This window comes from Oncorhynchus nerka, linkage group LG26 (genome assembly GCF_034236695.1).
Source record: "Oncorhynchus nerka isolate Pitt River linkage group LG26, Oner_Uvic_2.0, whole genome shotgun sequence".
Lineage (NCBI taxonomy): Eukaryota > Metazoa > Chordata > Actinopteri > Salmoniformes > Salmonidae > Oncorhynchus > Oncorhynchus nerka.
In genome coordinates this window covers 18,471,321-18,483,834 of record NC_088421.1, presented here as the reverse complement: position 1 = coordinate 18,483,834, position 12,514 = coordinate 18,471,321, and positions in this window count along the sequence as shown.

Sequence of the window (12,514 nt, the reverse complement as noted above, 5' to 3'; positions counted from 1 at the left end):
ACTATTTTAGTCAAGGCCTGAGAGGTATATTACAAAACAGAATCAATGAATTTGTCACGACTATCACCGAAGGTGGCTCCCCTTCCGGTTTGGGTGGCGCTTGGCGGTCGTCGTCACCGGTCTCCTAGCTGCTGCCGATCCCTTTTCCCCTTTTCATTTTGTTTGGTCTAATTGGTTTCACCTGTTCCTTGTTTGGGGTTTTGGGTTGGGGTTATTTAAGTTCAGTTAGCCCGCCTGTGTTTGTGCGGGCTTGTTTGCTGTTTTTGGTACAGGAGTGTCCTGTCATTTATTTCCGCTGTACAGCGCATGTACCGGTGTTGTACATTTTGGAGTGTTTGACGCCTGTGTTCAGCGTTACCCTCTTTTGTTCGCTGTGATTGTTCCGGAATAAATGGTGTTTCCGAATCCTCTGCTCTCTGCGCCTGACTCCACACACATCACTCTTCGAAGCCTGACAGTTAGCCAGCTAACTTTCCTAAATATCCTGAAATAACTTGTTATTTTTCAAGAAAGATACGTTTGAAATGGGCATGGTACAAGTGACTCAACAACCAAAAACACATATCTAAGTTTAGCATTGTTAATTAATCAGAAAATCTCTAGTTATTTCTGGTTGTTTATCTAAGTCAGCTGGGTAGCTCGTTGATCCTGCTTTGTAGTATACCCCTCTGTAATATCCGTCCTGGGATTTTATGTGCAGTGCAATTCATGTCCCTATCTCTTCTGAAGCTGACTAATATATCAAAAGAACAGCACACAATGTGGCCATTTGTACAGCATCAAGAGAAAGTTGGACAGGTGGAGAGATACATGGATCCCATTACAACAAGCCGAAACACAGAGTGTTTACAGATCACCGCAGAGGAAAATGCACCCATCCTGACACGTCTTCTGGTCCCGTATTTGCATGAAGACCATTCAAATCTCATTTCCATCAATCAGACACAAGATGCCTTCATGTTGGAATGTTGTTCTCTGAAGGTATTTATAAAACTACAGTTGAAGTCAGAAGTTGACATACACTTAGGCTGCAGTCATTAAAACTAGTTTTTCAACCACTCCACAAATGTCTTGTTAATATAAACTATAGTTTTGGCAAGTCGGTTAGGACATCCACTTTGTGCATGACACAATACATTTTTCCAACAATTGTTTACAGACAGATTAGTTCGCTTAAAATTCACTGTATCACAATTCCAGTGGGCCAGAAGTTTACAAACACTAAGTTGACTGTGCCTTTAAACAGCTTGAAAATTCCAGAAAATGATGTCATGGCTTTAGAAGCTTCTGATAGGCTAATTGACATCATTTGAGTCAAATGGAGGTATACCTGCGGATGTATTTCAAGGCCTACCTTCAAACTCAGTGCCTCTTTGCTAGACATCATGGGGAAATCAAAAGAAATCAGCCAAAACCTCAAAAACAATTGTAGACCTCCACAAGTCTGGGTCATTCTTGGGAGCAATTTCCAAAGGCCTGAAGGTGCCACGTTCATCTGTACAAACAACAGTAAGCAAGTATAAACACCATGGGACTACCGTCATACCGCCGTCATACCGCTCAGGAAGGAGACACATTCCGTCTCCTAGAGATGAACATGTTTTGGTGCGAAAAGTGCAAATCAACAGCAAAGGACCTTGTGAAGATGCTATCCACAGTAAAACGTGTCCTACATCGACATAACCTGAAAGGCCGCTCAGCAAGGAAGAAGCCACTGCTCCAAAACCGCCGTAAAAAAGCCAGACTACGGTTTGCAACTGCACATGGGGACAAAGATGGTACTTTTAGAGAAATGTCCTCTGGTCTGATGAAACAAAAATAGAACTGTTTGGCCATAATGACCATCGTTATGTTTGGAGGAAAAGATGGGGAAGCTTGCAAGCCGAAGAACACCTTCCCAACTGTGAAGCACAGGGGTGGCAGAATCATGTTGTGGGGGTGCTTTGCTGCAGGAAAGACTGGTGCACTTCACCAAATAGATGGCATCATGAGGCAGGGAAAATTATGTGGATATATTGAAGCAACATCTCAAGACATCAGTCAGGAAGTTAAAGCTTGGTCGCAAATGGGTCTTCCAAATGGACAATGACCTCAAACATACAGTGCCTTGCGAAAGTATTCGGCCCCCTTGAACTTTGCGACCTTTTGCCACATTTCAGGCTTCAAACATAAAGATATAAAACTGTATTTTTTTGTGAAGAATCAACAACAAGTGGGACACAATCATGAAGTGGAACGACATTTATTGGATATTTCAAACTTTTTTAACAAATCAAAAACTGAAAAATTGGGCGTGCAAAATTATTCAGCCCCCTTAAGTTAATACTTTGTAGCGCCACCTTTTGCTGCGATTACAGCTGTAAGTCGCTTGGGGTATGTCTCTATCAGTTTTGCACATCGAGAGACTGAAATGTTATCCCATTCCTCCTTGCAAAACAGCTCGAGCTCAGTGAGGTTGGATGGAGAGATTTGTGAACAGCAGTTTTCAGTTCTTTCCACAGATTCTCGATTGGATTCAGGTCTGGACTTTGACTTGGCCATTCTAACACCTGGATATGTTTATTTTTGAACCATTCCATTGTAGATTTTGCTTTATGTTTTGGATCATTGTCTTGTTGGAAGACAAATCTCCGTCCCAGTCTCAGGTCTTTTGCAGACTCCATCAGGTTTTCTTCCAGAATGGTCCTGTATTTGGCTCCATCCATCTTCCCATCAATTTTAACCATCTTCCCTGTCCCTGCTGAAGAAAAGCAGGCCCAAACCATGATGCTGCCACCACCATGTTTGACAGTGGGGATGGTGTGTTCAGGGTGATGAGCTGTGTTGCTTTTACGCCAAACATAACGTTTTGCATTGTTGCCAAAAAGTTCAATTTTGGTTTCATCTGACCAGAGCACCTTCTTCCACATGTTTGGTGTGTCTCCCAGGTGGCTTGTGGCAAACTTTAAACTACACTTTTTATGGATATCTTTAAGAAATGGCTTTCTTCTTGCCACTCTTCCATAAAGGCCAGATTTGTGCAATATACGACTGATTGTTGTCCTATGGACAGAGTCTCCCACCTCAGCTGTAGGTCTCTGCAGTTCATCCAGAGTGATCATGGGCCTCTTGGCTGCATCTCTGATCAGTCTTCTCCTTGTATGAGCTGAAAGTTTAGAGGGACGGCCAGGTCTTGGTAGATTTGCAGTGGTCTGATACTCCTTCCATTTCAATATTATCGCTTGCACAGTGCTCCTTGGGATGTTTGCTTCCGGGTTGGAGCGATCTGGTCGCATCCGCGCTTCGGTCTGCAGGTTGTATAACTTTTTCATTACATTTCATTACATTTCATTATAGTACAACGGTCTGATTTGTCTAATCTTAGCAATTTCCTCTTAGCTAGCTACATAGTCGTCGTTGTATCAAAGATAATTGCGTAATTATCGTATTTCGTCGTCTCCTATCTGTCCAACACGTTCACCGTCTACCGTAGCACTGTAGTACTATCACACTCAACTGAACGTCTTGATTAGTGTAGTGTTAGCTAGCTACATAGCTAGCTACATAGTTGTCTTTGCTGTCTTCGTATCCAAGATAATTGTGTAGCTTAGAGTGTGGAGTCTTAGAGTGATAATTGCGTTATTATCGTATTTCGTCGCCCTCCTATCTGCCTAGCAGCTAGCCAGCTAGCATACGTTCACCGGCTACCGTAGCACTGTAGTAACTATCACACTCAACTGAACGACTTGATTAGTGTAGTGTTAGCTAGCTACATAGCTAGCTACATAGTTGTCTTTGCTGTCTTCGTATCCAATATAATTGTGTAGCTTAGAGTGTGGAGTCTTAGAGTGATAATTGCGTTATTATCGTATTTCGTCGCCCTCCTATCTGCCTAGCAGCTAGCCAGCTAGCATACGTTCACCGGCTACCGTAGCACTGTAGTAACTATCACACTCAACCGAACGACTTGATTAGTGTAGTATTAGATAGCTACATAGTTGTCTTTGCTGTCTTCGTATCCAAGATAATTGTGTAGTTTAGAGTGTGTAGTCTTAGAGTGATTATCTTAATTCACCGAGGTTAGCTAGCCAGCTATTTTGTCGTCCTTAACGTAGGAGACACTCCTAGCTAGCCAATAGCCAGCCAACGTCTACTGAATAGAACTTTCGCATTCCGGTCGCATTCGCGTCGCTCCACAGGTAGTATCACTTTTTCACTTCATTTCATTACAGTCCCAACAGTGTGATTTGTTTGATCGTAGCTAGCTACATAGCTAGCTACATAGCCGTCTTTGTTTCAAAGATAATTGTGTAGTCTAGAGCGATTTTCTAGGTTAGCTAGCCAGCTATTGTCGTTCTCCTACGCAACGTAACGTAACCAACACTGCTAGCTAGCCAGCTAGCTCCCGATAAGCAGCATTGTAGAAACTTCACACTCAACGGTACGACTTGATTAGGGTAGTGTCAACAACGCAGCTAGCCTACCCCAGCAGTACTCTATCATTTTAATCATTTTAGTCAATTAGATTCTTGCTACGTAAGCTTAACTTTCTGAACATTCGAGACGTGTAGTCCACTTGTCATTCCAATCTCCTCTGCATTAGCGTAGCCTCTTCTCTAGCCTGTCAACTATGTGTCTGTCTATCCCTGTTCTCTCCTCTCTGCACAGACCATACAAACGCTCCACACCGCATGGCCGCAGCCACCCTAATCTGGTGGTCCCAGCGCGCACGACCCACGTGGAGTTCCAGGTCTCCGGTAGCCTCTGGAACTGCCGATCTGCGGCCAACAAGGCAGAGTTCATCTCAGCCTATGTCTCCCTCCAGTCCCTCGACTTCTTGGCTCTGACGGAAACATGGATCACCACAGACAACACCGCTACTCCTACTGCTCTCTCTTCGTCCGCCCACGTGCTCTCGCACACCCCGAGAGCTTCTGGTCAGCAGGGTGGTGGCACCGGGATCCTCATCTCTCCCAAGTGGTCATTCTCTCTTTCTCCCCTTACCCATCTGTCTATCGCCTCCTTTGAATTCCATGCTGTCACAGTTACCAGCCCTTTCAAGCTTAACATCCTTATCATTTATCGCCCTCCAGGTTCCCTCGGAGAGTTCATCAATGAGCTTGATGCCTTGATAAGCTCCTTTCCTGAGGACGGCTCACCTCTCACAGTTCTGGGCGACTTTAACCTCCCCACGTCTACCTTTGACTCATTCCTCTCTGCCTCCTTCTTTCCACTCCTCTCCTCTTTTGACCTCACCCTCTCACCTTCCCCCTACTCACAAGGCAGGCAATACGCTCGACCTCATCTTTACTAGATGCTGTTCCTCCACTAACCTCATTGCAACTCCTCCAAGTCTCCGACCACTACCTTGTATCCTTTTCCCTCTCGCTCTCATCCAACACTTCCCACACTGCCCCTACTCGGATGGTATCGCGCCGTCCCAACCTTCGCTCTCTCTCCCCCGCTACTCTCTCCTCTTCCATCCTATCATCTCTTCCCTCTGCTCAAACCTTCTCCAACCTATCTCCTGATTCTGCCTCCTCAACCCTCCTCTCCTCCCTTTCTGCATCCTTTGACTCTCTATGTCCCCTATCCTCCAGGCTGGCTCGGTCCTCCCCTCCCGCTCCGTGGCTCGACGACTCATTGCGAGCTCACAGAACAGGGCTCCGGGCAGCCGAGCGGAAATGGAGGAAAACTCGCCTCCCTGCAGACCTGGCATCCTTTCACTCCCTCCTCTCTACATTTTCCTCCTCTGTCTCTGCTGCTAAAGCCACTTTCTACCACTCTAAATTCCAAGCATCTGCCTCTAACCCTAGGAAGCTCTTTGCCACCTTCTCCTCCCTCTTGAATCCTCCCTCCCCCCCCTCCTCCCTCTCTGCAGATGACTTCGTCAACCATTTTGAAAAGAAGGTCGACGACATCCGATCCTCGTTTGCTAAGTCAAACGACACCGCTGGTTCTGCTCACACTGCCCTACCCTGTGCTCTGACCTCTTTCTCCCCTCTCTCTCCAGATGACATCTCGCGTCTTGTGACGGCCGGCCGCCCAACAACCTGCCCGCTTGACCCTATCCCCTCCTCTCTTCTCCAGACCATCTCCGGTGACCTTCTCCCTTACCTCACCTCGCTCATCAACTCATCCCTGACCGCTGGCTACGTCCCTCCCGTCTTCAAGAGAGCGAGAGTTGCACCCCTTCTGAAAAAACCTACACTCGATCCCTCCGATGTCAACAACTACAGACCAGTATCCCTTCTTTCTTTTCTCTCCAAAACTCTTGAACGTGCCGTCCTTGGCCAGCTCTCCCGCTATCTCTCTCAGAATGACCTTCTTGATCCAAATCAGTCAGGTTTCAAGACTAGTCATTCAACTGAGACTGCTCTTCTCTGTATCACGGAGGCGCTCCGCACTGCTAAAGCTAACTCTCTCTCCTCTGCTCTCATCCTTCTAGACCTATCGGCTGCCTTCGATACTGTGAACCATCAGATCCTCCTCTCCACCCTCTCCGAGTTGGGCATCTCCGGCGCGGCCCACGCTTGGATTGCGGCCCTACCTGACAGGTCGCTCCTACCAGGTGGCGTGGCGAGAATCCGTCTCCTCACCACGTGCTCTCACCACTGGTGTCCCCCAGGGCTCTGTTCTAGGCCCTCTCCTATTCTCGCTATACACCAAGTCACTTGGCTCTGTCATAACCTCACATGGTCTCTCCTATCATTGCTATGCAGACGACACACAATTAATCTTCTCCTTTCCCCCTTCTGACGACCAGGTGGCGAATCGCATCTCTGCATGTCTGGCAGACATATCAGTGTGGATGACGGATCATCACCTCAAGCTGAACCTCGGCAAGACGGAGCTGCTCTTCCTCCCGGGAAGGACTGCCCGTTCCATGATCTCGCCATCACGGTTGACAACTCCATTGTGTCCTCGTCCCAGAGCGCTAAGAACCTTGGCGTGATCCTGGACAACACCCTGTCGTTCTCAAATAACATCAAGGCGGTGGCCCGTTCCTGTAGGTTCATGCTCTACAACATCCGCAGAGTACGACCCTGCCTCACACAGGAAGCGGCGCAGGTCCTAATCCAGGCACTTGTCATCTCCCGTCTGGATTACTGCAACTCGCTGTTGGCTGGGCTCCTGCCTGTGCCATTAAACCCCTACAACTCATCCAGAACGCCGCAGCCCGTCTGGTGTTCAACCTTCCCAAGTTCTCTCACGTCACCCCGCTCCTCCGCTCTCTCCACTGGCTTCCAGTTGAAGCTCGCATCCGCTACAAGACCATGGTGCTTGCCTACGGAGCTGTGAGGGGAACGGCACCTCACTACCTCCAGGCTCTGATCAGGCCCTACACCCAAACAAGGGCACTGCGTTCATCCACCTCTGGCCTGCTCGCCTCCCTACCACTGAGGAAGTACAGTTCCCGCTCAGCCCAGTCAAAACTGTTCGCTGCTCTGGCCCCCCAATGGTGGAACAAACTCCCTCACGACGCCAGGACAGCGGAGTCAATCACCACCTTCCGGAGACACCTGAAACCCCACCTCTTTAAGGAATACCTAGGATAGGATAAAGTAATCCTTCTCCCCCTCCCCCCTTAAAAGACCTAGATGCACTATTGTAAAGTGGCTGTTCCACTGGATGTCATAAGGTGAAAGCACCAATTTGTAAGTCGCTCTGGATAAGAGCGTCTGCTAAATGACTTAAATGTAAATGTAAATGTTTAAAGCTTGGGAAATCTTTTTGTATCCAAATCCGGCTTTAAACTTCTTCACAACAGTTTCTCGGACCTGCCTGGTGTGTTCCTTGTTCTTCATGATGCTCTCTGCGCTTTTAACGGACCTCTGAGACTATCACAGTGCAGGTGCATTTATACGGAGACTTGATTACACACAGGTGGATTGTATTTATCATCATTAGTCATTTAGGTCAACATTGGATCATTCAGAGATCCTCACTGAACTTCTGGAGAGAGTTTGCTGCACTGAAAGTAAAGGGGCTGAATAATTTTGCACGCCCAATTTTTCAGTTTTTGATTTGTTAAAAAAGTTTGAAATATCCAATAAATGTCGTTCCACTTCATGATTGTGTCCCACTTGTTGTTGATTCTTCACAAAAAAATACAGTTTTATATCTTTATGTTTGAAGCCTGAAATGTGGCAAAAGGTCGCAAAGTTCAAGGGGGCCGAATACTTTCACAAGGCACTGTATTTCCAATGTTGTGGCAAAATGGCTTAAGGACAACAAAGTCAAGGTATTGGAGTGGCCATCACAAAGCCCTGACCTCAATCATATAGAAAATGTGTGGGCAGAACAGAAAAAGCTTGTGCAAGCAAGGAGGCCTACATACCTGACTCAGTTACACCAGCTCTGTCAAGGTGGAATGGGCCAAAATTCACCCAACTTACTGTGGGAAGCTTGTAGAAGGCTACCCGAAACGTTTGACCCAGGTTAAGCAATTTAAAGGCAATGCTACCAAATACTAATTGAGTGTATGTAAACTTCTGACCCACTGGGAATGTGATGAAATAAATAAAAGCTGAAATAAATCATACTCTATACTATTATTCTGACATTTCACATTCTTAAAATAAAATGGTGATCCTAACTGACCTAAGACAGGGAATTTGTACTAGGATTAAATGTCAGGAATTGTGAAAAACTGAGTTTAAATATATTTGGCTAAGCTGTATGTAAACTTCTGGCTTCAACTGTATGTAGTCTCTGGGTAAAAATGACACAAAAAAAGCAAGTAAGTCAGCTTTAGAGACACAGTATGTTTTAGTGTTTTAGGGGGTAGGGACAAGAGGACAGAGTTTGAAAACGTATAGTTTCGTACTCATCTCCCATGGGTGTGTATATTTTATAAAAATAAATCAAATAATGACTAATAAGCTGTTAATATGGACAGGAACAATGGAACCATGCAAACGATTTGGAATTAAACAAGCAGCATCTGTGTGCCTCTCCTAACTGGGATCTAGCCACTGATTGGTTGGGTGGTGTACACAAGCTCAGTGTGTTTCCACCAGAAATGAATGGCCAGAAATATTTCAGAACTAAAATGCAGGAAAGGGGTTTATTACCTCACTGGTACAGTCTGAGTTGAGGTTTGTATTTATTTTTATTTTACCCCTCCTCTCTCAACCATCCGTTACTTCTCGAAAAACCCTATTATGCACACCATCGCCTGGCTCGAAGTTCAGTATGAACAACAACCATTTCTAGCCCATACAGTCGGACCTCCCCCAGTTCGGTTACTGGCACAGTTTAGAGACATGGAATAATTTAACACTACATCATGATGCCAGTGTTCTAAACTAAACTTTCCAGAATTCAAAATATCCTGGCGGACCATATGGGCCTGTAACTAAACCTCACTCTCAAGCAACTGCTAAGTTAAATTTCTGGTCAAACCTCACTAGTTAATACCATTGCATGAAGCATCTCAAATACAAATATTCTTAATTTCCCCCAACATTGAAATGTTTGCAAATGGTGTATATTCAGATTGATACAACTGGAACTGTATCAGCGGTGGCCTCTCCTACCCCAGTCTCTTTTGCCCTACAAAGTGAAGGTATATATTTATGTACCCACAATTTACAGGCCTATCTCTTGGAAACAGATGCAGGCTTATGTGTGTCAACATGTCACTGCAGAGATTCCTCACAGGCTCATTACTGCATTGGGACTTTATGAGTCCTGTGGAGCGCTGCACTACCCTGCCTCTGCCAGCATATTGGGCTATCTGGCTGAGTGTGTGCACTGTCTGTCATTAAGTTCCAACCTTGTATGGATTATTAGCCTTGGATAGTGACTCAATGCCTTTATGAGTTATCCACTCAAATCGTTGGCCTACAGGGCACTTCACTGCTAATGGCTCATTGTGGAAGAGAGAAATATTATTATTACACAGACTGTTCTCTCTGATACCGCATGGCAAGCGGTACTAGAGCGCCAAGTCTAGGTCCAAAAGGCTTCTTAACAGCTTCTACTACCAAGCCATAAGACTGCTGAACAATTCATCAAAGGGCTACCCAGACCCCTCTTTACGCTGCTGCTACTCTCTGTTTATTATCTATGCATGGTCACTTTAACTCTACCTACATGTACATATCACCTCAATTACCTCGACTAACCGGTGCCCCCGCACATTGACTCTGTACCGGTACCCCCTGTATATAGCCTCCACATTGACTCTGTACCGGTACCCCCTGTATATAGCCTCCACATTGACTCTGTACCGGTACCCCCTGTATATAGCCTCACTATTGTTATTTTACTGCTGCTGTTAAATTATCTGTTACTCTTTCAATTAAAAAAAAAACGTATCTACTTTTGATTTAAAACGTTAACGCATTGTTGGTTTAGGGCTTGTAAGTAAGCATTTCGCTCTAAGGTCTACACCTGTTATATTCGGTGCGTGTGACAAATACAATTTGATTTGATTTGATCACATATACGTGTGGGTAATTCCTCCCACGGGCCTCATCCAAATATGGTACATCTGGCACTAAACTGTAGCAGAGTTATGATTACTGATTGTTCCATGACAAGTGTCATGACTGTCCTGTAAGGATCCAAATAGGTCAGATCAGCTTTGCAAAAAATAACTTCAACCAGACCCCCTCTCACCCGCAGAGGGGGGAGAAGGGAACTGGTGGGGGGTTGACAGCTCACGCCCTTTTGTAAATCAAGGACAGAACATTCAACTATCTCCCTCTGGAAAATGGGGTAAGAATGAACATATCAGACCAGAAAGACATTGAGCTGTAGCTCACATTTAAAGTGGTTTAAATTTTGAATCTCAACACGAGGTAGAGACGATAAAGTTACTTCCCGTACAATCACTGGTACGGCTGATTAGCTGTCCTAAGTAAAGTATCTAGAAAAGCTCATTTAAGTGGGACCATTCTACTACTCTCTTCAAACCATCGTATTCTACTACTCTCATCACCCCATTGGGAACCATCGACACGGCTGGCAAGCCTATCTTCAAAGAAGCATTTTCCAGAGCGAATGGAAGTAGAATCAATTCTGTAGTTCTGTTCAGGACTACATGACATGTCACCGGATACCAGACGACAGCATAGGGGAACAACAGTAGAAGATGGGTGGGGACCCCTTTTGGACAATCGGAGCCTTACCAGCATGCCTCAAAAAGGCCCAACATCCTTTCCAAGAAGGCCTAGTTCCAACAGAAATACACAAAGAACCAAGGCATTCACACGTAAATACATTCAAGTGAGTAGTTTCTAAAATGTACCAAAGTATTATGTCTCTGTTCCTCTCTCTCGTGCCCTCTCCATGTCTTTTGTAACGAGCCACCATATTGTATCAGTCCGCTAGGGACCTGTTTCTAATGTACTAAGTGTGTATGTTCATCCAAGAATTTGTTCTTAACTGACTTGCCGAGTTAAATAAATAGAAGAACCACTCTCCCGGTGCTCCAAATCCTAATGTGTCAATTGTTATATTATTGATTTAATCAGGTAACAATTAAACATAGTTGGTTGAATAGATAAATAACAGTCATCAGATAAATGAAAATAACGTCACGACACAAGCAATTGTGCAATTTCTGACATTGCTCCTTTTTGTATATGTTATTATTACTGCACATAATACTAAAACAAACATACTCCCATACACCCCGGGGGAGAAGGGGGATACCAGCAGGATGCTGGAGCAGTCACCAGTACTTTTTCTATGACAAACAGGCCTTGATTATTGTTTTCTGTGCTGCGTATGAACTGTGAGCTGAATCCTAACTAATCTTAATGGAGAATTATAGATTGATCAATCAGAATGGGAGGGCTGATATTAATAGCATTACCACATTAATGGCATTATCTGATTAATGGGAATGGGGTCAGGGTGGGTTTTGGTGTGGCTGGTCGCAGACATGGTTGTTTGATCCTCTGTGCCAGCCTCTCTGCAATTAGAAGCTGGTTATGTGCGAGGAGGGAGTAGATATATGATCGCCCAGAGCAGACACAGATGGGAATATGGAGTATATAAAACAAATGGAAACAACAACACTATTGATTACCATTTTAAAAGCGTCTATGAAAATAAATCAGAATTGAACTAACAGCCTTCTTAGACTCAACAACCCTGAATCAACTATCAGCAGAGAATGAAGCACCAGGTATTGACGGCTTTCCCATAGAATTATGGGAAATGTAATGTCTAGGTTAGTCAAATCAAATCAACATGTATTTGTCACATACACATGGTTAGAAGTTGTTAATGCGAGTGTAGCGAAATGCTTGTGCTTCTAGCTCCGACCATGCAGTAATATCTAACAAGTAATCTAACAATTTCACAACAACTACCTTATACACACAAGTGTAAAGGAATAAATAAGAATATGTGCATAAAGATTAATGAATGAGCAATAGCCGGACAGCATAGGCAAGATAAATCAAATCAAATGTATTTATATAGCCCTTTTTACATCAGCTGATATATCAAAGTGCTAAAACCCCAAACAGCAAGCAATGCAGGTGTAGAAGCACGGTGGCTAGGAAAAACTCCC